This window comes from Rhinolophus sinicus, chromosome 14, assembly GCF_057876585.1.
Source record: "Rhinolophus sinicus isolate RSI-liver-muscle chromosome 14, RSI-T2T, whole genome shotgun sequence".
Taxonomy (NCBI): domain Eukaryota; kingdom Metazoa; phylum Chordata; class Mammalia; order Chiroptera; family Rhinolophidae; genus Rhinolophus; species Rhinolophus sinicus.
Genome location: NC_142514.1, coordinates 48,116,902 through 48,144,685, shown reverse-complemented (window position 1 = coordinate 48,144,685; position 27,784 = coordinate 48,116,902). Strand labels below are relative to the sequence as shown.

The following is a 27,784-nucleotide window of genomic DNA, read 5'->3' as shown; positions in this document are numbered from 1 at the left end:
AAAATACAGGGAAGAATAAATATGTGGAATACAATGTATAAATATCCCCCTACCAAAAGATAACTATCACTAATTTTTAGTGGACATTTTTCTAGCCCTTTTTGCTGCACATTCATATAGGTACAAAATACAAACACACTTTTATTTTTTTAAAGCAAATTTATATATATTAATAGAATCTAGCCAACATGTCAGTAAGAGTTGCAATAATGAAGACAGACAGGGACTAGAGTTTGACATATCACAATTGGAAATAAAAAAAACCAATTCATATGTACACTCCAATGAGTTAAGACCCCTCAACAAACTACACACACACTGATACACGCCCATAAACTTTCAATTATTAGAACAGTCTCACTTTGATATTTAAGGCTCAAGACTTTCATTTTAAAATTTCAATCTTAAACTGAATTCAAAATCCTCTATTCCCCTGCCACCAGTGAAACTAGACTTAGGTTGACTTACCAGTTGTGAATGTAAAATGAGGCATCCTGACACACCACCTCCTTCTTCTAAAAGACTAACTCGTCCAAAGGAGGAGAGGAGGGTAAATCTCTCCTAATATAGCTGGGAGAGATTGGCATCATCCCATGATTATTTTCCTGGTTATTGTTTCTGTGGTTAATAATGAGACACTGGCTTTAGATGCCTTCCATGTAGCAGGCATCTTGATAATAATAACCTTTTCATTTCGGGCATCATTCATAATGACCCATTCCCAAGCACTGCACTCCCCAAGACAACCATCTCTATGGGGTACACAGTAACCATTGTTCTCAGCTTTGGACCTCAACTGCAAATTCAGACAAGAATAATCTCACTTGATATTCCATTTTATGAATATGTTTATAAATATGTTGTTATAAAAGTATTTTTCAAATTATAATTTTATAAAAATGGTTTTTACAAAACTTATTTTGTAAAGAGAGGCTGCTTACAAAACTAAGATTAAATTGTACACATGGTATTATATCTTGCTTTTATCTTATTTACACTAGATCATATGCATTTTCCCATTTCTCTCAATACTCTTCAAGACATGGTCTTTATTTATGGCTTTAATCATAAGTAGTACAATATTCACATATTAGACAATTAAGTCGCTTCCCACGTTTGCCCTCTACAAATAATGCTGTGATTAACAATATTTGTTTACAAATCTTAGTGTAAAATCTTTGGTTACTACCTTAGATTTTATCCTAAAAGTGAAGTTGAGTGTAAGCCTGTTATGGTTATTGATACAAATTGACGATATGCCTTTGGAAAATAATTGTACCAATTTATTCTTCTACCCACAATTTAAAAGATCCTTTCACTACAAATTCCTCAATACTAACTATCGTTCCTTCTGAAACCTTTTCTGAATTATCATTCTGGTAAAAATATGGGACCCTCTTGATTTAAGTTGCATTGCTTTGATTGTTATGGAGAATTAATATATTTGCAAGTTTATCAGCTCTTAGGATTTTGTATACTTAATCACACTCTCCACCCTGCCCCCACAAACCACACCACAACCCTGTCAGACTCTCTCTCTCTCTCTCTCTCTCTCTCTCTCTCCACACACATACACACACACACACACACACACACACACACACACACACACACACACAGAGAGAGAGAGAGTACATTAATAATCACTAAAAATAGAAGCCAAAAAAAGCTTTCTTAATGTTTAGGCAGATCAGAAAATGAATACCTAACTTTAGATAATAATTGGACATCCCAAGATTCTTCTAGAATTGCAACATAAACAGTAGAGAGATGCATCCAAATAGAGAAAGAAAATAGAGAAAAAGCTGGGCTGTGTGTGTCTGATTCTTTTTCTCCCAAATTCTTTAAACCAGATAAGTAAATTATCCCCACGTAGGAGAGAGTGAGAAGTGGGGAAACTGGCCAAGGTGTTACTCTAGCTGAAGTCCTCCCATGTGGAAACATGAGGCAGGGGACTAAGGTCCATTCCTTACCTAAGTCATACGGACAAATTATTTTATTGATTGTCCTTATGTTCTTGGCCCACTTTTTTTCCTCAGGAGATTAGTATTTTTATTATTGACTTAAAAGAGTATTTTTTTTCAATAAGGATCTTTGTCATATACACATCAATGTTTTTCTCACTTTACTTTTTTAGCTTATAATTTTATTGAGCAGAAATGCTTAAGTTTTTCAAAAAACTTTTAATTTTAGTATAAGTTTAGATTTACAGAAAATTTGCAGATTGCACAGAATTCCAATATTCCCTCCACCCATTTTCCCACTAATGTTCTTTTACTGTTCCAGGATCCAATCCAGGATACCATATTGCATTTCATCTCAGTTCATTTTAGTTGTACTCATTTTTTTATTTAATTTACAGAGGGAAGAGTGTTCAATTTCTTGCACCAGACTGGTCAATCATTTGATATTCACTGTGTTCTCCAGCGACTTGAAACACCAACTTATCACATAAATGACTTTTATAAGAAATTGATATTTCTTACATTCCTCAAAAGCAGAGATGCAATTTGTAATTTTGGCTCTCAAAGTGCAAATGTGTTTGCTTAAAACTATGTGTTAAAAGAATAAATGAATACATTTATTCTTGGAAATGTGATCATTTTAATATAGCCATGAACTTTCTGATCAACGAGAACAACGAAGCTATTCCATAACTAGGTATTTACCCATGACAAATGAAAACATATGTCCACACAAAGACTTATAAAAAAATGTTTGTGGGTGGCATATTTGTAATAGCCCATATCTGGATAAAACCTAAATCCCAATCAGCAGATAAATAGATAAACAAATTGTGGTATATCCATACAGCAATAATAATTTTAAAAAGGCATTAAGTTGAGTGGGGGAGGAAAAGAAACAAGACAAAAAGAGTACATGTTGTATTATTCTATTTATATAAAATTATAAAACTACAAACTAAGCTACTGTGAAAGAAAGGAGATTGGTGGTTGCCAAGGGCTGAGGGGAAGAGAAGAAAGGACTGCAAAGCAGCAGGAGGAAATTTTGAGGATAACAGAAATATCTTGATTGTTGTGGTGGTTACACACGTGAATACATCTGTCAGGCATCACCAAATGATAGACTTTAAATGAGTGTCATTTATTACATATAAGAAACACGTCAATAAAGTTGTTTAAGAAAACATTGTAGAAGGTGCACAAAATAATCCAGTGGTTATAGGAATATATATTACAACTCATCCTTTATCAATTTATTTCAGCTTTACATATTTGTTTTCGTGTGTTCTCTATATCACATACACACACACATACCTATATATGTTTATACACACACATATTATACATATGTGCTTTAAGCAAATTTAGTTACAGAGATAAGGAAGCAAAACAGGTTTAAATACTAGTGTCAATCTAGCAAACTAGAGGAGAGAGTAATGATATGTCTCTTGAGCTGTTTCTGTCAACCAGCAGCTGCCTCAAGCAAGGCTCTGGCAAGCAACATGCGTTAGCCAATTCATGACTGAATTTTCTATCAGGTGCCTGGAGTGCCCCACTCCTTCTGTTCACCTGGCTCTCTACTCTGGGTATTGCCAAGCTCAGAAGTTGGCCTTCTGCATCATTCTGTCTTTATTCTAAACCTTTGCTTAGAGTTCAAATACGCTCACAGCCTCTAGTACCATTGCGATGCTTAAGCCTATCTGCAATCCACATCTCCCACCTGTTTTCCATGGCTGCAACCGCTGTTACCTGTGGGACACACTATTTCCCAAATTTCTATCCCAACTTAAATTCATTATTTCTAATCATATGTTTTCCCAAACCAATTCCCTTTTACACTCTTGCATTACTGCCAAAGGAGGGGGGGTGGGGGGAGGGAGGAGAACGTTATCTTCAAATCATTCTCCTCTTTTACTTTAAAAATTATAATTCCCTCCAATTTGTCCTACAGGGCTTAATTTACTCTCTATGGTGGTGATGCCTTGAAACTACACAGGGTCCTCTCCCCAGAAAAACCACACAGGAACACAGTTTGGCATATGATTTCCATAGGAACGCTCCCCCCGCACACCAACCAAAAGTATGGATCTCTACATTGTTCATATTGTTCTAAATCTGGTTTCTCTGATGGGGCTCTTTCTTGAGACTTCCAGAACCACTTTCCAAGCACTTTCCAAATAGCTGTTATTTTACATTGCACAAGTATCTCAAAATTGGGTTGTTCAAAACTCAACACACCTTCTCTCCACCCCAAATTGCACTTTTTCCTTGCTCCTTTTTTCAGTGACTAAAATGAATTAAAATCATTTAAAAAAACTAAACACTAGTTAATATAATTCATTAAAATAGTAACTTGAATATTATTATTGACGTCTTTCTCCCCACTCTCCTCATATCTAATGGTAATTATGGTGGTCTGACATAATTGGTGAAGGATATAAATATAGCTTCACTTCCAAGGTGGTAAATAAATTTCTATCGGCTGGCCTATCATATACACTCAAGTCTTTTCTCTATGAATGTAAAACGAGTGATTCATTCCTTTTCAGTTCGGTAGCCAATACTCCAAATTCTTAGTACCTCATTCTTGGATTCCCTCAGGAGCCTCCTAACTCTCCCCCTGCTCCCAATCTCTTTCCAGTTTCAGCACGTCTTAAAACGTCTTAAAATAGATCTATCTCTTTCCTCACCAGCCTCCCTACAGAAACTGCAGCATCTTTATCTTCATTGAGTTTTCCTATTCCTGGCAGTTTCTCCAGGGTGGGCTGGGCCTTTTAGAAAGCATCTGATAGTTAAGTGGAAAATGAAGAGGCTAAAGAACAACTGTTTAAGGGTTTACGCTTTCCTCACTTCCCCCGCCCAGACCAGTGCTATTATCTGTATTTTTCCGGGGAACTTTAGAATACAGCTTCCCAACCAATATGCCACTGTATATAATTTTGTACAGGAGGCTGAGACACTCATCCCCTACGTCCCTCCATTATAGCCACACAGGTCCTGGAACCAAGAACAGCTTTATCTACATACCTCAGTGTTCCCTACAAATATTAACACTTCCAAAGTATACCAAAAGATTAAAAAAAAAAAATTGAGAAGCATTTAAAATACAAAAATAGTCTTTCAAGAGTCTAAAACCAATGACTTTGCATCATGGCATTTTACTGTGTGGGAAATTCAATGCCACCAACCTATAGTTAAAACCTAAATGATTCCTGCCAATTACATTTGTAAAGTATTTGTCAAAGTTGGCTTAGGGCAGAGGGAGCAGCAGAAGGTGAGAATGCCGTCTCTGAGCAGTCATGTAACTGAGGCATGGCAGGCAAGCCATGGAGTGTCGTCACCTAAGGAGGGAATCCAGTGGAAAATTAAATCAGGTCAGTAACTAACCTGAAAGAGGACCCAGGAACCTCGGAAAGGAATCCTCAGAGCAGAAGCTAAAAGCCAGGAGCAGAACCCAAAAAATGAGTCAGAGGAAATGTGGCAAAAGGTCAGACCTTGAGGAAGGAAGCGAGAGATGCCAAACCAGCAGAAGGCTGAGGGCTGAGATCAGAGATGAGTCAATTCAGCTGTTCTGGAGGCTAAAGAAGGCTCTTCTTTGAGCCACCAAGAGGGTTAGTAATTCTTTACTAAAATGAAATGAACTAAATGTAACTTGTCTTCAGAACCTAAGTATTTCAGTATTTTAATTTCATCCACAGAATGGTCCTATGTTTTTGTTTGTTTAGGTTTACATTTTCCACAGACTTTTCTCCTTTCTCTTCTGTATTTTTTAATTTTATGTAATTTTTAACTTAATGTTAAGGCAACAACAGCTTTCAAGTTGTTCTAGGTATACAAAGGAAAACATTTTTTAACTTGATTGAAATATATGTAATGGTCTCATATTATAAAGGGAAAATCCAAACAATTTTGTTATCATAACTATTGTGATTCTTTGTATTACCAGTATTAATAGCTACCATTTACTGAATTTTTTTAACCTTGTGTCATGTACTGTGCTAGGTGACATATATTCCTCCACAATATCTACAGGAGGAATTATTTGTCCCAAACAGAAGAGAAAACTCGTGCTAAAAGAGGTCAAAAAATCTTCACAGAATCCTAGAACTAATAAATGGTAGATGTGAGATTTAAACCTGAGACGTTTCTGATTCCAAACCGTTTGTTCTTAATTACTGCACTAGGCTAAATTTTATTTAAAAGTTTCTTATTTAAATATGACCCACATAAAATGGGTCATTTGTTTAATGAACATCTCTCAAAGCGCTGAAATTTTAAATACTTTTCCTGGTGTCCTTGGGGGAGGGGGGAGAAGAAAAAGAAGAAGAAGGAGAAGAAGAAGCAGGAGGAAGAGGCGGAGGGGGAGGGAGAAAGAGAAGCAGAAGGGGAGGAGAAAGGAAAGGAGAAGGAGAAGGGGAAGGAGAAAAAGAAAGAGAAGAATCTGACAAAGCCCGAGACTTCCAGAACTTTCAAGTTAAATTTGAAGGCAGCCCATGAAATAAAGCAAAATTTAGTCCAAAGTTCTATGTAAGCGTTGAGTTTGCGTCCTGGAGATGCCGTGTGATCCTGAGTTAAGTTATTCCTCCTGTGTGAAATTGAGATCATAAGGGTGTGAGCCTCAAACACAGTGTGCTCTGAGGATAGGATGAGATAATACAAAACAGTGTTTCTCAATCTCAGGTGATTTCCTCCCCACCACAAAAGGTATTTGGCAATGTCTGGAGGTCTGTTTGGTTTCCACAACTGGGGAGAGGGGGAGGAATGCTATTGGAAGAGGTCACAGATGCTGCTAAACATGTTATAATGCACAGGACAGAACCCCCCCTCCAAGGATAGGGAATCATCTGGCTCAAATGTCAACAGGGTTGAGACTAAGAAGCCCTATTACAGACAAAGCATTTAGCAAAGCACTAACGGCGTGTAGTAGGCCCTCCATATTAGCTCTTATTGCATTCATATGAAAAAGTAGTACGGTATGTACTTAAGCAGCAACAAAAATAAATTAAAACAATTGTCAAAATAATAAATTTAACACATAACCCATAAAGACAAAGACTTACAAAGCAATGTAATAGTGGAAGCATAGGCTTTGGAGACAGATGGACCTAGGTTTGAATCCTAGCTCTGCGTGATGTTGAACAAATTATTCAGACTCTGGACCTCTCAGTTTCCACATCTTTAAAGTGAAAATAAATATACCTACTTCTCCTGTTTGTTTGTTTATTTGTTTGTTTTCGTGAACATTACATGAGATAATTTATGCACCTGAAACATAATAAAACTCTCAATACGTATTTTTTAAATTTTAACATGTTGAGTCTTAAGCAGGACCTAGAAAAACTATAGATTTTGGATTGGTGAAAGGAAAGAAACATAACCTCATACTATATAGAGTTAACCAAATAATGTAATCTGGCTGAGACTTATTGTTTTCATTTTAATATGAGTATAATAATGCCTCTATCACAAGGTTATAGTAAGAATTAAATGAGAGCATTTTAAAGCATTGACTAACTTACTTGGCACAAGGTACATGCTCAATAAATACTAGTTACCTTCCCCCCAGAGAGAAAACTAGGTTTTTTAAGGGTACAAATGTTGAAAGAAATAGTAAAAATTGCCTTTGGCAGAGCAGAAAGTCTGGACTGAGGACTGCTAGAACACCCCATAATTTATAAACACTCCACCTTGGAGAAGCCCAATAACTGCATTTGGAAGGAAAGCTATACACTGCATCTTCCTCTCACCACCCACCACCTTTTATCAAGCTTCCTTCTTTTGGCCTAGGAACGTCACTATGACTTATCTAGGCTGAAGGAAAGTACAGCCCTTGGCTACAGTTACTCGAAGAGTAAAAATTGAATTCTTCAGCTACAAATTTAACTGCATTTTATGAGTACCAAAAAGATTCATAGCAATAACTACTCATAAATGAGCTAAGCACAAGCCATGATTTATTAGAAGATATTTACCATCCTATCTCTAAAAACTGACTATTCATGAGGTTTTATGACCATGTCTGAAAATCACAGTTTGTCAGGCAGTAATACCAAAGATGAAATTACTTATTCAGTTACTGACTGCCAAGCCAAAGCAGATTATATCTAAGAGTATAATAAATGCTATTTCAGAAAATATAGTTCAAAATTCAATGAACATAAGAAAATAGTCATAAACCATCCAATTGCAAGTTATTAATGTTAAGTCCTTTTTAAATATCCTGTATCATGTGCTTAAGATAATTTCCCAATGAAATGAAGACAGTATTTAGAGCTCATTTACTCTAATATTTCGGATATGAAAGATGTGTTCATATACAAAGTAAAAAATATAACACGTAGAACTTTGCTAGTCTAAATGGCATAACCAGTGCATTATCCATTTGAAATTACACATTTGCTGCCATTTGGCAGTTGATGATCTTACAGCAAGTCTATAGGATATTTTTGATAGTTTCTGGATTCATTCAGCATTTCAATATGCCAAATATCTACCCACATACCACATGACATGCTCAAAAACAACTTTTCTCTCTCTGTTACTACCTATATATATTCTTTTTTTAATTAAAGTTTATTGGAATGACACCCCCAATACTTATACATATCCTAAGGGCATGTCCTGTCTATAAAAAAAATGAGCTGCTTCCCACTTTTCTTTCTGAGACATAGACTATACAACAGCCCTGTACTGGAAGCATTCACCTGACTCTATGTCCCTCTAAACAGAAATCATAATTTTTAAAAAAAAGAAAAAGCTAAACATAAACTGCAGGATCCATGCAGAGACCAGGAATACAACCTTTTGTATTGCCTGCATCCCTTTCAAATGTCATCCAGTTATTAGCTTTCCTATTTGTCAGATCTCATCATACCAGGAATCCAAAAATCTCGGAGCCCTCCACAGCCTTAAAATAAAGAGCATACTCCTTAAACTCACAATCAAGGCACACTCAAAGTTCACATGTGACCTCCGCCCACCTTTCCAACATGCGCCCTCTTCCTTGTGTGGACCATTGCCTAGAGTTCATCTGTTCCCTCACTCTGCCTTCTACTGTCTGCCTTCAAATGCGTGTATCTTCCACCTGCTCTGTGGACCCCCTGCTTTACTCTCCACTGACTCAAAGCCCTACTGACAGCTCCCCTACGTACATATCGCCCTGAAACCAACCAGGACTAGTGAGGATCATGTAGTCTGGAGGGGGCAGCTCTGTTCTCCCACAGAAACCATGGTCAAAGCACCAAAAAACTAAGGTGACTGGAAGGCCTCCAGCCACTTAGGGAAGGCAAGGAAAAGGATCTCTGTGAAGTTTAAAGGGTTTAAACCACAGAATTCCCTAGACCTTCCAGGAATCCAAAGGAGTAACTACATTCTCTGTCAGATACCTTTTACTAATATCAACAAAGGAACCGCTCCAGCTGCCCTGCTCATGCCCACCCTACGAGGGCAGCCTCTTTCTCTCTCCGGGGACACCGTATCAGATAGGAAAAAAACGAAAGTTTTTCAGGCTCCCTAGTAACCAAAGAAAACAAGCTGAAAACAGCAAAGAGATCATTTTACTCTCCTCACATTAGCAAAAGACTGATGAAACCCAGAATTAGAAGGTTGTGACGAGATGGTCACTGATAGACAGTCGGTGAAAGTGTGAATTGGTATAACCTTTGTGAAAGGCAATTTGGTGGCAAAAAGCCTTTAAAATCTATATAGCCCTTAACTCCACAAATGAAAACATTTATATTAGGATGTTTACTAAAGCATTGTTTAATTGCAAAAATTAAATGGAAGCAATTTAATGTTCAACATCGGAGAAAGGATTAGATAAAGCACAATACGTTTATTCAATAGAATACTATGTAGCAATTTGTAAAGATGCTAGAGATCTATATTCAATTTTAGGTAAGTAGATAGTTACAGGATAGCATGTATACTATAATTGTGAATCTATGCAGAGGGACAGCCGGAAAAATGTTTCGCATTGCTTTTAGGTCTGGTTCCCTAATGCACTTAAAAAAGGGTGCCTGAATCGTGACTGTGGTGCTTCTTATGTTTTCATCACCTCCAAGCTCAGTGAGTCTTCTGGCACATGTGCTGCTTTTAGAGGTAAAGGATCCCGAGGGATTCTTACCATTTCATCTTGAGAAAATTCAAGTTCAGTTAAGGCACACAGTGGAAAAGTCAGACTGTTCTCTATCCCTCTGTCTATAGTAAAATAAGATTTATAACAATATATAAGATGTAAAAACTGGATTTGAAATGATAAAAACATTTTCAAGGGTTCATGCAGTTGGTTCAACATGTAAATATTATACACATTCTCCACATTATTATAGCTCTGAAATCGGACCCATCTTACAATCAATAGTATCTCACAATTGCTCTCAGAGAGGCAGCAGTAATGAGCTGGTTGTTATGATCTGCACAGTCATGAAAACTTGCACAGTGAGTATTAGTTTGTTGGAAGAAAACCCAGGAGACAATAATGGAACTCTTTTAACATCTAGAAATCATATGCCTGTGAGGAAGGGATAAGAGCAGTGTGAATCAAGCATTTGTTAAACACTTTTTTAAATTTGTCAATTACAGTTGACATAAATATTATATTAGTTTCAGGTGTACCACATAGATTAGATTTTTATATAACTTACCACAAAGTAATCACCCCAGTAAGTCTAGTACCTATCTGGCGCCATATCTAGTTATTACAATATTATTGACTATATTCCTTATGCTGTACTTTACATCTCTATGAGTGTTTTTCTAACTGGCAATTTGTGTATCTCAACCCCTTTAAATTTTTCACCCATCTTCCCAACAACGCCCCATCTGGCAACCATCAATCAAGCATTTTTAACAATATTCCCAGAGCATGAATCACAGAGGAGGATCACTCTCCATGATTGCTAAGCATCTTTTCAGGACCAGCACTATTGCTGGCACAGAGTGATAGTGCATGGATGAAGAACACAGACGTTTATGACTTGGAGTTCAAATGAGACTTAGAAGAGAGAAATTCATAATGTGAATATGTTTTCAGAACAACTAGTCCAATCGATTTCAGTATGTGTTCTTTTTTAATGCATTCACAGGAAAGATATATGATACACTTTATCTTTAATTAAGTTATGTTCTTTCAATCAGAATCAAATTAATATTCTAAGTGATATTAAAATATTGTCCACAGTTTAATTGAAAATACATTTTTCTTACTGATACTTAAAACAATGGTGTATCTTACAATGGAAAACATATAAGATTAAATGAAATATAGTAATAGGCGTTCTAGAAAGAGATAAACAAGAAACCAAATGAAAGACAATACAATATCTTATGGGATCTAAGAAATGTGGGAAGGCATTGTAGGAAAATGGTGTCTGACAAGGATCCTACCTTCAAAAAACACCATCCATCAGGTATAAAAATGAACAAAAACATCCTCAGACATAAAATATCTCAAAAGTTTTACCTTCAACACACCATTTCTTAAGAAGATATTAAAGGATTACTCCATCCCTCAAAACAAAAGACTAAATCAGAAAGAGAATCTACAGAAATGAAGAAACAAGGGATCCAACACAGGAAAGAGGTAAAGAAATCTGCAGAATGACTGCACTGCAAGTCCTATTAGCTGTCTACCAAACCCCATGTCCTCTTCTCTGGACACACAGCTAGACAGCATTATTTCAGCCTCTCTTATAATTGGGTTGGCCAAAAGACTGAGTCCTAGAGAAAGATATATAAGTGCAAAGGGTGTAAGCCATTCTCAGGACCACCTCCCAGCTCTCACTGGAGTTGACCATGGCTACTTTGGAACCTACGTACTGAAAACAGTAGCACCTCCAACCAGAGACCCTGAGTGACTGCGGGAAGCAGAGCAGCACCCCATCTCACTCACCCAAAACAGCAGATCAGAGCTGCCACCCACTCCCCTCCCCGACTCACCTGGAATAGCTCATTAGTGTTACATGAGCAAGAAATATATTTCTGTTGTGTTTGAACCATTATAGATTTGGGGGCTACTTGTTGCCTCAGCCTAAGATTACTCTAACTAATTTAGATGAAATAAGAAAATTTCAAAATGACAACATTGAGCAAATGTATGGATAGCTTGAAAATGCATGTGTGACCAATAAAAAGATAAAATGTATAGATGATTTGATTAAACATATTAAAAAGAAATTTACAATTTAGATGGGGTAAAATAGTGAGAGATACTTTGAAAATTGTGCAAAATAAAATGATTGAAACAGTTACGAAATATGAGGAAAATAAAAACATTTATAAGAAAGGAAATGTAATCGTAGTACATGGAATGATTCAGCTGTGAGTGATACAGTTATAGCAATTTAAAATTTTTAAAATTTAGAAATTAAATAGAGGAAACAAAGTAGGTGAATGTGTGTGTGTCATCATCCATAGCAGGAAATAACTATATAAAGAATAAAACTAAAAATTAACAAACAGCAGCATGTCTTGTTTCTACAAATGGAGGCAAACATAAGGAAATAGTTCAGTATTTGAAGGTAATACCTCTAGGAAGCAGGAATCAGAGATGAAGAAAGGTAGAACAGTGGACCACGGCCTTTAGATGACATATCAAAATGCAAATTTGCAATTTGAAAAATTTGTAAACATTTATTGCATTCTTAAATGAACAAAAATATCAAATTTGTCTGCTTTAAGCTGAATTATAACTTCTCAGAATGGTCACACTAGTTATCTCATATTAATTGGAGGCTCTAATTGGCTGTGTTATATGCTTCTGGTTACATTTAAAAGATACAATTATAGAAATAGTTTGGTAGGCAAAAATCTTTCAGAACAAGTGAATCAGGAGGGAGAAAATAAAAATGGCTGTGAAACTATGACCTGGTCTAATCCCTTCATTTTCCAGATGAAGAACAGCAAGCCTTCTGAGAACCTGCCATCTTCTTCAACAAAAGTAAACTCCAAGCTTCAAAGGTGTGCAGTAGAAGAAGAGTCTCCATTTGGGAAATGACAACTAGACCTCTATAGGTATTCACCAGCCACAGTGTTGTCACGCAGCAGCTTACCCATCTGTCTCCATGTACCTGCCCCTAAAGTAAGAAGAGTCTGTGAGACGGATCCTTTCAGGGACTTTGCTTCACCTTTGTGCTTGCACCTTATGTCTCCCTGTTTGGCCCCAGAAAGATGTCTGGTCAGCCAATGACGAGTAAGATTCCCCATGCGGGGGACAACTCAAGCCAGGCACAGCCGAGTGGGGACAAACAGGAGAATCCACGGGGTTCATAGAGGTGGGCACAGCCCCCCACCTTCCCCCAGCTAAGGAGAGCCTCTGCCTCTGTGGCTGCATTCCTTCCCACAACCTGCAGGGGAAGAGATTCAATGATGTGCTCTCCATCTATTCATATGCATAAAGGTTTTGTCCTTTGGGGAAGTACATACATCCTGAGACTTATGGTTCAGCTGCCTGCAGGCCAGGGTGATTGGCTTGAATCAGTTTCCTATTATGGTGTACGGAATTCACAGATCTTGAGATTGACATGCTTTATCTCCTTTACTTCCCCACCTAACTAATAAAAGCTATGCGTAGGCCGTAGGCCCAATTCGGAGCTCAGTCCTTGAAGCTGGAGTCCCTTGGCCCCGCTTGTACACTATTCATGGTTACTGTATTTCTTAACCCTGCACTGCCCTCCTCGCTCCCACAACCCTCATCGCCGCGCAGGACGTGACACCACAGCTCCTCAAGCCCTATTGTAATGTCCTCCATATCTTATCTTAGCAATTTCTTACTCTCTAGTTATTGCTCCTGCTACTGCACTGTTTTGGGCTAGGGGGCACTCTTCCCACCTACAGCTCTAGGTGACATTTGACCTTCCCCATAATTTTCAAAAAACAGATAAGACACTTAAACAAGACTTTCTAAAGACTTGGAGCAAGTTTTAAAAAAAGAGAGAGAAAATCATCTGGATAATCTGATTTACAAAGTATGGCATACTATCCTTCACTGGCCAACTTTGTTCCATTTCAGTTGCTATCTCTTTAGCATAAACTACCAATAAGCCTTTACCTTCAACAAATCACACAAGAGAATAAGGCACAGAGAAAAGCAAAGCTTCCCTCTTTGTATCCACTTCCAGACCAGCTTTCACATGACAGTTTCATGGCTGACCGCCCACCACCATAAGATTGACATCAAAGACCGCCAGTATTCTTCCCACAGAGATGTGAATTTCTCCTATGACCTCAACTAGTCAAGTTAAACACCTTAAATTTAGAATGCCTAAAGAGGAGAAGGAGCTGGCTTAAAGGATGTTTCTTTACACAAAGCAATACAATAATTTTCACAGTTACACAGATAATTAGTGGCAAACCTGAGACATGAACCTTGCTCCCTGGCTCAAAGTCATGGGTTCTTATTACTGTATAATGCAACTCATTTTTACTGGTAACTTAGCACATAGAAAAAATGGCAGGTCAAATAAAAATAAAGAACGACTTTCTGTCTCAAATTATCTTTCAATGAATAAACACCTGTAGCCAAGGGGATAATAAAAGCCTTTATTGAAGATATTACAAAAACCTTTTCTGAAGATTTTTATGAGTTAAGCAGAATCTCATTATTTTCAAGATATGGCCATTAGAAGTTCCACCCTAGGTCTTAATAAGAGTTCACATTTTAATCAGAGTTTTCCCATTTCTGTAACCACTTAAGCGACCCAAAGGACTTTTTATAACTGAGCATTATTCAATAAATCACCTCTCTCTTTGAAACTGTGTCTGTACTTTCTCTTCCCCTCACAATGAGGATTACCTTTGATAATTCAGTACAAGAACATAAAAATGTGTTTCTATATTGCTCTGCTTTAAAAAAAAATAAACTGACATTGAGGACCACACTCAAAATCCTAGTTATGATACCCACTTTTAGAAATACTCACCCATCATCTTGTTTGCACATTAATAATACTATTTATAGAATTTATATAACACCTTTCAGAGCAAAAACAGGCACTTTGCATCCATTATTTCATTTATCTTTTTACTATCCCTCTGAAGTGTGGTGAGAACAGTTGTCTCATCCTATTTTAATGGAAAAAAATTTAACCAGAAAAGATCCATTATCCTTCTTGATATGGATAAACAGCTTTTAAGTAGAGTGCCTACATCAATTGGAGAATAAACCCTCAATTACAAGGTATTTCTATCAATATACAGAATGAGAATGACAAAGTAGAAATGCTGGAATTGGGCCAATTTTATTCTTTTTAAAATAAATATCTGATCCTAGGTATTACTCACATATGTCATTAAAATTTTTAGGATAACAAATAGCTCAAAATATATAAATGAAATTTAAACAAAAAACAAAGTACAGTATTTCATGAATGAATAGTATATAATATTGTCACTGTCTGATTTCTTAGAATTTCACACTCACATATCTCATTATTCATTGTAGAAGGAAATGATAATTTTTCTGCCCACAATTAGCTTAATACCAATGACTATCAAGATATGCTTTGAGATTTATGTTAGTCAGTTATCTCAATCTCAATAAGTGGCAACTGATACAAAACTTTAAATGATTATACCTTCTAGGACTTTAAGGCAAATAACAACTATTTTTAAACTGTCATATTTTAAGATATCTCCAAATTATGCATTTATGATATAACATTACAAATATTATTTTAAAAGCAGAGAAATTTTCTTCATATCCAATGACAATGATGGTTGCCTACTCAATATCCATTCTCCCTTTCTTCTTTGGTATAAGAAAATCCTGACAGTTTGGGAGGTACCAATTTTCCAAGATTAAAATGGAGGAAAAAAAGAAAAATCCTCTCTTTCTCAGACATCTCGACAGTTAGGGATGGCCATTAAATAGTTCAGATGAATAAGATACTAAGAAATCTACCAGATGCATATTCCCAGAAGCTATCATTTTCCGTATCCTATTTTCTGACTCAGCAAATGTGTGCCTTGCTTTTTGTCCAGCCCCTTTTTTCCTGCTGTGGTCCAGACGCCATGCCTGGAGGTTCATTGACTTTCCACCAACAGAGTAAAAGCTAGACTCGAATGATGGTAGAGCCAAAAGCAAGAAAGAGCCTAAATCCTTGATAATCTCCTTATGCAGTTGCTCCAGCCTTGGGGCATCTTCCTCCAGACATTTCATGGCATATACAATACACTCCTTACTTGTAGTGTGTTATATGTCAAATTATCAGTTATTCTCAAATGACTGCAATCCTAGTTGGTAAAATAACACAAGTATATCCCAATTAGATCCTTCTTTTTCCCTTATCATATGGCTTAATGCAAAAACTAATTTCCCGCACTTAAGCACAAATGGACAGTGTGCACATACTGTGTCACACAAAAATTATTTTACATATTTTATATTCACTTCCTGCAAATGGCTATCCTCCTTCACTCTTTAAAGTCCTCCTCTTAAAGTATTTCTTAGTCATATGAAAGTATGAAGGAATCTGCTGAAAATAAACTTAGACTAAACAGTAAAGAGGGCAACTCACTCTGCTATATATTTTTGCCTATAAACCAAATAAGGAAACATTTTTTCAAGACTCATTAGTATTCTCTAGCTGTATCCCCATCTTACCAAAGATTAGAGCTAAGTAGGAGGTGTGACTCACAGAAATACTTTCCCTCATGTAAATTTTACCCATTGAATAAAATTTGAAATATTCTCTAAGCAATACAAAACTGAAATTCTTGGAGTCTTTTGCTATTCTCCATGCTATGGACAATAAAATAAAAACTTTACAAATTATCCAAAATTTTCACATCCAGGCTTCCTCAAAATGACAATTATTTGTACAAACTAGATTAAATTTTGCAGTCCAAAATTAGTAATTACCAAGTTCTGTAAACACTACTTTTATACTTCAAAAAGGTAAAATACAAAGTCATAACAATTACTTTACATATTTAGCTGTGAACATGTTTGGCTGGGTGTAACAGAAAACCTAATAAGTAGTGGAAGAGACAGTTAAGGGTTCCACTTTTTCTCACAGAATGGTAAGACTGGAGATAAGCAATGCAGAGCTGGTAGATCTACTCGAAGATGTCATCAAGATTCCAAGCTACATCTATTTTTCTGCTTCATCTTCCTAAGTATGTGGTTTTATTCTCCATGTGTGCGAGGTGGCTGCTCACCTCAAAGCAGTTCATCCATGCCCTACTGAAAAAGAAGGGGTAAGAGTCAAGGGCAAGAGTCTTCTCCTTGAGAAGCTTTCCTTTTTTGTTCAAGAAAAGAAGCATCCCCCATAAGTCGCCATCTCATCTTTGTAATACGGGCCACTCTTAGCTTCCAGAGAGGCTGCAAAGTGAAATGATTTGCCTTCCAACTTGTACAGCCGAGGAAGATAAAAGAGAAAGGGCATGAGTGGATACTTAATGAGCAATCTACAACGTCGATACTCCTCCACACCAATTAAATCTAGTGTCATCCACATTAACATCGTTACCATTGCCATTATCTCTACCAGCATTAAAGTATTTGTTCCTCAAATTGTGCTGTGGTTGTATCCATATAGTTGGGTAGTCCTGATCCAATTATGACCTCTCTAACTATTGAAAATTTCTGACCCTATCAAGGTATTATAATAATTTCAAACTGAAAAAGTAGTTTCCTGGAGAGATTTATTTTGAATAATATGCATACAGGCCTATCAAAAAATTCCCTTAACATTGTGTCAAGTAACACCTACGAATGAGAAGTGTCACGAAATCATAATGCTGGAAAGAATCTTAGAGATTATCATAATTCACAGCCTTGTTTTATACGCGGGGCTTACAAAGGGAATGTCATTTATCTACTTAGAGGCATAGTAGAACTGGAACTCAGGACTTCTGATTGCCAGTACTCAATGATTCAATTACTAAAGAGTAACCCTGAAAACAACTCTCTTCAAGATTTTAAAAGATATAAAAGCACTAGGAGGGTGGGGGGCAAACTGTGTCATTATTTCTTTTTGTACACCTTCCGCCCCCCACCCACCGCCGCCATTTTCCTGTATTCAGTTTTTCACTCTAGTAAACATCATAGCACTTAAGTCATTTCAGGGTCTTACTTCTCATCTGGGGAGTTGTGCTAATCACAGAGGACTGACTATGTAGCAGCTTCCTATAAGTATATATAGGCAGCTTCCTTAATAGCAATTTCAACTACTTTAACAAACACTGGCCTCAGTTCCACATCTCTGAATTCAGAGACATTAATCATTCCATGCTCTTAAATTATTTTGATCCATAATATAAGAAAAACATGTTTCTCCTTACCCCCAAAAAGTCCCCAGTAAATACATCAAGTGACACCACAAGCTTTCGTCTTTTAGCCCCTAATATTTTATAAGGGTGAAATTAGGTTTAAATGACCACCAGCAGAGCAGCCTTACTAGAGAAAAGGAGAATTATCTCTAAGGGACAATGTTTCTCCATACAGTGAAATAGTGACAGCAGACAGAAATAGACAAGGAATCTTGAGGTGTGTGTATATGTGTACAAGGGGGAGCAGAGAGCAAGTATCGTGGGCTGAGTTGCCTGTTTCTGTTCCCCAAAGTCTGTTTTAACACCTGCTGATCCTGCTATATCCTTCTCACCTACCGGCTCTCTAGAACCTGCAGGAAAACAAATTCCTCAGCACACCAATGCACTGCGCCAGGACAACTGCCATGATAAACAAGCCTTTAAGGGAGCGTCTATTCAATGAGGCATTATCCCCGTGTCACTTTCCCTTGCAAAGACCATTCACAGAGGTTACATGATACAAATAACACAAAAACAGCATTTAGTGCTCACCCCTAGAGCATACACCCTCGATATTGTACACAAAGTTTTTGAGTTGATGTTTATTTTTCTGGTTAATTGGTCACATGATCATCAGATTTTCAAGCACACCTATTTTTAAAAGAGTACCATGCTATCCTAACTTCTTAAAGTACTTTTTTTTCATTAGAAACGGGAACTGAGAAATCATGCCTCAATATAAAATTTTAATAAGTCTTCTAAAAAGAAAATGATTCTGATTTCTTAAAGAAAACATCACATTATGAAATACTAAGAATTCAAAATAAACAAGTCCTGCTATTATTGAACTGAAGGCACCAAGGCTTCTTTATGGCCTTCGAAGTATCCGTTTTCTTAAATATCAAAAATAGGGTTGAAATAGGTGATCTCTAAAAATGCCAGAATTCTATGAGTCAGAACTGTGGTGTAAACCAGGAGAGCCAAAGACAGAATTCTGGTATCTCTTCCTTAATCCACTCAAAATATCAGCACGTTGCTTATGCAAATAATGTCATATATTTTCTCTACAGTTTAAAGTATCCATCTGAAAAAGGATTATTTTAGCACTCCTCAGAGATGGCAACAGACAAAAGGTACTAATATTTTTCAAATGCTTTAAGAAAACTTGTAGAAAAATGTTTGATAGAGAAAATATCACAAACATAGATTTTTGTCTTAGATTCCACTGACTGGATGTGACTTTAAATTTAATTATCTGACTACAGTACTATCAATTAATTTAAATCAGATATGCACCAGTTTTTTCAACAGAGGTTTAGGCTATGTCTCTAGAACAAACATATATTACAGGAAAACACAACCTAGCATTTTCAAATATATTAATGGAGAATGTGACTGAGGACTTAAACTAGAGTGTTTTAAAAAAGCATATACTTCCAGTCTAGATAAGATGGCCTACACTCAACTCTCCCAACCTCTCCCTACTTTATACAACTATAAACCCTAGAAATAATGCGAGAGGCAATGAAAGGAGGACTCAGAACAGTGAAAAGAAAGAGGTGGACTGGTTAGTGACCCCCGTGCAAGAGGAACAAGAAAGCGGTATGTTGCCTTACAAATCCCTACCCAACAGCAGGTTCCCTGGGCCTCCCAACCCCCAACCTAGCACTAGATGATATAGGTAGTCCCATTCTTCCCTTGCATCTAACTGGGGTCCAGCCAGCAACACCAGATGGCCTCACAGCACCAGCGAGGGGAATCCTGCCACAACAAGCTCTCGGCTCAGGGATGCTCCTTATTCCTACCAGCCAAGGAATCCCTTCCCTCACCTAGAGGCCCCAGTGGGGCCTGGCCTAGGGAGGGTTTTCCTGCCCCCAGCCAGTGGCATCAGAAGGGCTCAGTGGTAGCCCCAGAAGCTTCAAACAAGTCAGGCAGACTAAAACAGCAGCACAAACTCTCTGAAGACTAAATTGCCATTGGAAGCACAACACACAAAAGTAATCCAGGGGACCTGTGTGCTCAACCTAAACAAGGTGACTGTTTGCTAACGTAGAAGATTTAAATAGGACCCAGAGCCTCCTAACACTGTAGCCAAAATATCCAGGATACAATCACAACTTAAATGAGAAAAGACAATCACTGACACCAACACTGAAGTGAATCCGATATTAGAATTATCTGGTAAGGATTTTAAAGCATCCATTATAAAAATGCTTCAACAAACAAATTCAAATGGAAACAAATTTGAAAAAAAAAAAACAGAAATAGAAAATCTCAGCAATGATGTATAAGTTCTAAAAAGGACCAAATGGCAATACAAACTAAAAAACACAATAATCAAAATAAAACACTCAGTGTATGAGCTCAATAGTGGATATGACAGACAATAGAATCAGTGAACTTGAAAATAGATCAATAAAATTTATCCAATGGGAACAAAAGAAGACAAAATAGACAAACAAAAAAATAAAAATAAAAAAGGATGAACAAGATCCTGTGGGACAATAACAAAAAGATGCAACATTCATATCATCAGAGTCCCAAAAAGAGATAAGAAGGACAGTGGGGCTGAAAGAGTATTTGAAGAAATAATGCCAGAAAACTTCCCAAAGTTGGTGAAAAATGCAAATCTATAGATTTAAGAAGCTGATCAAACCCCAAATAGAATAAACCTAAAGAAATCTATACCAAGACACATCATTCCTAAGCTTCTAAAAAACTGAAGACAAAAAAAAAACTCTTAAAGTCAGAGAGAAATGGCACATGGCCTTTAGCAGAGCGTTAATTCAAACAACGATGATTTTCTCATTAGAAAGCACGGAAGCCTGAAGGAAGTGGCACATATTTCAGGTGCTGAAAGGAAAAAATGAGGGTAAGGGGGGTTGGGGGGTGGGGGGTGGGAGATGAGGGTAAGGGGGATCAAATATATGGTGATGGAAGGAGAATTGACTCTGGGTGGTGAACACATAATGGGATTTATAGATGATGTAATACAGAATTGTACACCTGAAATCTATGTAATTTTACTAACAATTGTCACCCCAATAAATTAAAAAAAGAAAAAAAAAGATGTGATTACCAAGAAGACGTTATGCCTAAAGTTGAGGACTGGCCTTTAGGTCACTAAAAATGATGCTGTAGAACAACTCAACTCAGATAAACTCACTGACCTGTGACAATAGACCAGTGCTAAGATTATCATTCGGTGTGGGAAGAAATATTAGAACTTCTACTTACATTTACTGTAGAGCACATATTAAAGTTTTTAATATTTGTAACGTATATATATTTTAGTAAATAAACAAATTGGAGAAATGTAAAAAAAAGGAAAAAATGATCAACTACAAAGGCCTTCCCAATATGAATTGTATAAATCACATTCAATGATTGAAACAAAAAATGTAACAGCTTATACTCAAACAACAGTATTTTAAAAGAAGGGAGAGTAAAGAGACCTAAATATATATAATGATAGCCAGAGCAATCACTGAGAAAACTATACCAAGAAATATACCCCAAAACACTAGAAACAAATCAAAATGGAATCCAACAAAATGTTTAAGTAACTCACAGGAAGGCAAGAAAAGAGAAATAAAGGAATAAGAGACAGAGAACACAAACAAAAACATAATAAAATGACAAATTTAAACTCTAACATAATACAGAGAAACTGGATCACTCATGCATTGCTGCTGGGAAGGTAAAATGGAACAATCATTCTGGAAAATAGTTTGGCAATTTCTTATAAAATTAAGAATGCAATTACCATAGTACTAAACAAGTACACCTTTGGGCATTTAACCCAAAGAAAATCTTACTTCCACACAAACACCTGTCCACGAATGTGCATGGCAGCTTTAATCATATAACAGCCAAAATCTGGAAACAACCCAAATGTCTTTCAGTGGATGAATACCTAAACATCTGTGGTACATCTATACCATGGAATAGTACTCAGCAATAAAAAGGAATAAATTATTGACACGTACATCAATGTGGGTGAATCTCTGGGGAATTGTGGCGTATGGGGGAACAAAAGTAATCTCAAAGATTACATAATCTATGATTCCATTTATATAACATTTTTGAAATGACAACATTAAGATGGAGAACAGATTAGTGGTTGTCAGTAGTTAGGAATGGGGCCAGAGGGCGGAGGTAGGTGGGTATAGTTATAAAGAGGGCAACACAAGGGATCCTGTGGGGATGGAACTATTCTGTATCTTGACTGTGGTAGTAAATACACAAACCTACAGTGATAAAACTGCATAGAACTAAATACACACACACACACACACACACACACACTCACACACAAATGAATGTAAAACTGGTGAAATCTGAATATCTATAGATTGTATCAGTGTCAATTTCCTGGTTGTGATATCACATTATAGTTTTTCAAGATATTATTCTTGGGGAAAACTGAATGAAGGGTACACAGGATCTTTCTGTATTATTTCTTAACACTGCATTATATCTAGAATTACCTCAAAATAAAAAAAAATTTATTTAAAAAGTAAAAGTGAAAGTTGTGGGTAAGTGGCATTTTCACATAGTCTGAAAGTATCACTTTACAGAGTACTATTTATTAACCTCAAAGTAGAAACACAAGAAAAATTTGGTAGGAACCACCTTTTGAGTGATGATCTAACTTAGTCACCAATAATGGGACAAACAGACTCTCCTGCTGTGATGCAATAGGAAGTACACATCACCCAAGCAGGAGTACTCTTGCTAAAAATGTTTAACGTGAACCTGATCAAGTGAGTAAACCACCAGACAAATCCCAACTGTGCGACACTCTACAAGACAACTTCCCTGAACTCAATACAAATGTTAATGTCACATAAGGGCAAAAAAAGACAAGGAGACTAGTATTATTAAATTTGAAAATAATAGTAATAAAGTAAGGATACTGGTGGGGGGGGAAGAAAGTAACTGAAGAGAAGCAATTCTCAGAATGGATATAATCATAGTTAGACATCTTATTCTACTCACGTGGCCAACGGAATTAATGTGGACTGAACTCCCTTCTTCTGCAAACACATATATACATAGATTTTCAAAACACCAGAAAAATTGAAATAGTTTAAATAGTTAATATTGAAGAAAAAAAAAGAAAAGAATCTGCAGGTATCAGAGCAAAAAGGAAACAATTATCGGGATAGTAGGCACATAAATTGGCAATACAGAATTCCAAAGCCATACAGAATTCAGACACAGGCATTAAAGCCTAGAGGCTAGAGGTTCCATGGGTTCAGGGACAGGTCACTTGGTTTGGGGCCCATGAAAGGAAGGTAACTGGAGCTGAGACCTCTGCATAACGAGACTCCTGAAAGAGTTGACCCCTTAGTTTAAGAAGGACTAGGAGCCTGGTCTGGAAGTAGCAAGAAAGCCCGTCTCTTCCTGGAGCTCTGGATAGAAGGGAAAAAAGTATTCCTTGAATTAAATCTCTAAACCGACACACATACATAATTTGAACTGATATCCCCTGAATGATGCAGGAATCTCAAGCCAAGAAATTAATGTAAAAGCTGATCCTATGAAGGTTAACTAGACTTAATGTAGTGATCATTTCACAATATGTACAAATATCAAATCATTATGTTGTACACCTCAAACTGATGTAATGTCATATGTCAATTATAATTCTATAATTTTTTTTTTAAAGCTGATCCTGGACCAGCAAAACCCTTGGGATGTTCTACAGAAGCAAACACAGTATCACTCTACAGGGAAACTTTCAAAAACTGGGGAAAATATAACTACCACAGAGAAAAAACAAAAGCAAAACCTGGCTGAAGATGAGCTCATAATCCAAATAATAAACCACATGAGGAAATGATCCACTTTAAAGTGGATATATAGTTCTGGAAAAAACCAGCAGACCCAACCGTAGGGATGAATAACCCCCAAAAGAACTTAAGTGCAAGAACAATCTGAACTATAAACTAAGTACAGGTATAATTATTAGAGAGAGAAAATAAGGATAGAATCCATCATAAAAAGATAGAAAACCTAGGGGAAAAAACAGGCAGACATGAAAAGTCATTAAATAACATTTCTAGAAGTGAAAATATAAATCATAGCTCAATGGACATTTGAACAATAGATAAGATTTCAATGAAGAAAGAATTAGCTGGAAAATATTACTGAATGATTATTCAAATGTCTCTTTAAAATATTTCCTAATTGAACATAATATGGGGTAACAGACTGAGAGGTAAAAGAAGAAGGTCCAACATATAGCTAATAAGAATTCCAGAGGAAAAGATAGAGATCATGGAGGCAAGAAAATATATGATGAGATATGCTACAAATTTTTAATGATTCAAGAAACAGTAGAGTCATCTTATTTGAAAAGCATAAGAAATCGCAAGAAGAAAAAAATAAAAACAAACCCACAACTGGGCATGTCATAGTAGAACTTCAGAACACCAAAGACAGAGTAATCTCTCTTAAAAGCCACCAAGAAACAACCTCTCATCACCAAAAATAAAGGCTAAAAGACAATATCTCCAAAGTGATGAGAAAAATAATTGTCAACTTAGAATTCTGCTTCCAGATAATCTATTACTCAAGACTTAGGATAAAATTCAGTCTCAAGAAAAATTTAAAAATTAAGATATTTTTATCATTTCCATATGCTTATCAAAGAACTACTTCCATAAGAAGGAATTTGATCCAGAAGCAAAGAGAAGGATGTAATAAGCAACAATGAACACAGAAAATATGGGTAAATTTAAATAAGCATTGACTATGAAAACATCAAAAAAATTAATTATATAAACATGACATAGTAGATGTAAAAAATGTGGTGGAACTACATTACTGCACAATATTGTGAGACATAGAGTATGATCAGAATTACAACATTATAAGACTTTTATATTATGTAAGAGAAGAATAGATATTTTGATTAATATTATCTAAGACAAAATGCGAATGTTAAAAACATAAAAATAGTTACTAGAAGAATAGAAATGGGATAGGTAACATTCAAATCAATAGATGTAAATTAGACAAAGAAACTGTGCGTACAATAAAAGTCAGGAAGAATGATAAAACAAGGAGGGATAGAAGAGGAGCAGGGACATGGAAATGTCCTCCAGTGAGAAGTGGCATTACATTTTCAAAGATAACAAATTCAAACTGGCAAAATGAATGTGCATGGAGTAGGTGTTACAAATTGACTTCCCTGGGGAAGCCAACTTACAGATGAAGTTGATCATGCAATTTTATTAAGGACTGTCTTGCTATCAACATCTGAGAATGGGGAAGGAAGCAGAAATGGGGAAGGGGAGACATGGAGCTGCAGTGCTCCACTGGGAGTTCAAAAGCTAGAATGGGCCTTCAGAGTTTCTGGAGTTGGCTGAGATGGCCAGGCCTTTATACTCCCACAAGGATCAGCCATTGGATGTGAGTTGCCTGGAAACATGCACGACCTTGAGCAAAGGAGCTTTGTGTAGCTCAGGCAATCTTCCAAGAGCCTGACCCTTGAAGACTGTCTTCTGACAGCCCTCTAGGAAGGTGGGGCAAAAAAACTCTTCCTTGAAGCATGATTTGACAAATCATGGTGTCTGCCATATTACCAGAGATGACTACAACAACAGTTGCTCAAAGGAACCCATTCATCCTATGATCAACAACATCCCCACATCTCCAAACTCTGCTGCTCAAACTTCCTTGGGAAGAGCAATGAAGTTTCATGCCATAATAATAAAAGATCAATCCAATCACTAACCCCCCAATCTTTCTGACTCAAAACTACATCATGTACCTACCTCTTGCAAAGGAAGCCAAATAAGATATTAAGAGCAACGTGAGACTCTTTATCCTTTCACAATATTAAATCTTCAGTTTGTAAACCACAATGAAAATATCATTTCTGTATCTGATATTTTTATCGAACATGAATCCTTATTTGTGCATGCCATCATTATTAAACACCTGTCTCTAGACAGGCAAGGACTCCAAGATCAGAAAACTATATATGATCGATTTCTTATTCCATAAATAAAAATCAACTCTATTTAAAAGAAACAAGCATTCCCAAGTGGGTACCCTCTACAGAAACTTAAGATAATTCATCTTTGCAAAATATGTCAAGACAAATAAACTAAAAAGCAAATCAGCAGAGGGGAAAAAAAACAAGTAGGTACATTGCAAAATCATCTAGCTCACAGTTGTAATGAGGACTATAGAGAGATGATGGGAATATAAATAGAGAGCTTCAACCTATCAATCACACCATTGCAACAAATCATCTATTAAACAATTTTACTTATTTTTTGTAATTGGCATTCTGTTGTTTAAAAAGAAAAGGAGCAGAAACAGCCAGCAAGTATGTTACTAGTCAAGTACTACAAGTACTGATTTGAAAAGCTGAATAGACCATTGTTATGCTGAAGACATATGTTGACATTAAGGGTTTTTCTCTTGGGATATCAGAAGATGAATGAGATACCCTCAGAAGAAAGTACAGCTTTATTTCCTCTTACCTGAAGTGAAATCATTTGCCTTATCCACCTTCTTGTCAGATAATTCCAGACCCCTTCCAGACCCCTTCAGGCCTAAGAAAAAACACTTTGAAGTCCCCAGATTTTTTGTTTTTATGAAAATTATAGGCATAACTACTGGCTGTTAGTAAAAGGAAAGAGGGGAAAGTGGACGATTCACTAAAAAAAACAGTGTCTGTTTTGGGGTTGTTGTTTTTTGTTTTGTTTTATTTTGTTTTTGTTTTTAATGTGCCTTTTTTTCTTGCAGTGTAGCCCAGGGCTTTCAAGTAGCTGGAAACCTCTGAATTTAAAAGATGGATGTGATTCAAACAACACTTACATCTCATACAGATCTAAGGCACAGAATGCATAGATTTACCCTTTCTATTTAGTGGCATCATATACATGTGATGTTAACATGATGTAAATGTTATGTAATTTTATGTGAGAGTCTCAAAGTAGTTCTTAAAAATTATCCCAGGCTTGTGTGTATATTAAATACCATGTATAATAAATACATGCTATAATATATATATATATATATATATATATATATATATATATATATATATGCATTATATGTATATTATACAATATATAACACATCATATGTTATTTATATACATATATATTTGTCTTTAAAATGAACCACACTGTAATTGAGAACTATGTCTCTGTGATCTCTTTATACTTGTTTTAAAGCTATGACTACAGTGGGTTTGCATTTTATTGGAAGTATGGCACATGGAAGAGATGTGGGTTCTGTGAAAAAGGGAAGGAAGGAAGCAAAACCAAAAGATGGAAGAGGAGGGAAGGCAGGAAAGAAGGGGGGTGTCCCTACGCACGCAAGTAGCTTAGAAAGGGTCAGGCTCTGCACACACCCCAGCACCCCTCCCCAAACATGAGTCTGTGCTTTCCCAAAAGTTCCTGGCAGAGCTTTCGTTATGCTGTGACTTGGGTGCGCCCCATCGGTGCCCAGGCCACCGCGGCATGCAGGACTATCCCGGGGCCACAGCCTAGCAAACTCTTGGGTACTTCAGGCTCTCTCCCGCGCCCGCCGCCCGCAAT

At 36.6% G+C, this 27,784-nt stretch overlaps 1 protein-coding gene across 6 annotated transcripts in view; it reads right to left on the bottom strand.

Moving 5' to 3' along the window:
- Positions 1–27,784, bottom strand: part of PDE4B (phosphodiesterase 4B) — a 565,055-nt gene that overhangs the window by 461,893 nt on the left and 75,378 nt on the right. The window lies entirely within an intron of this gene.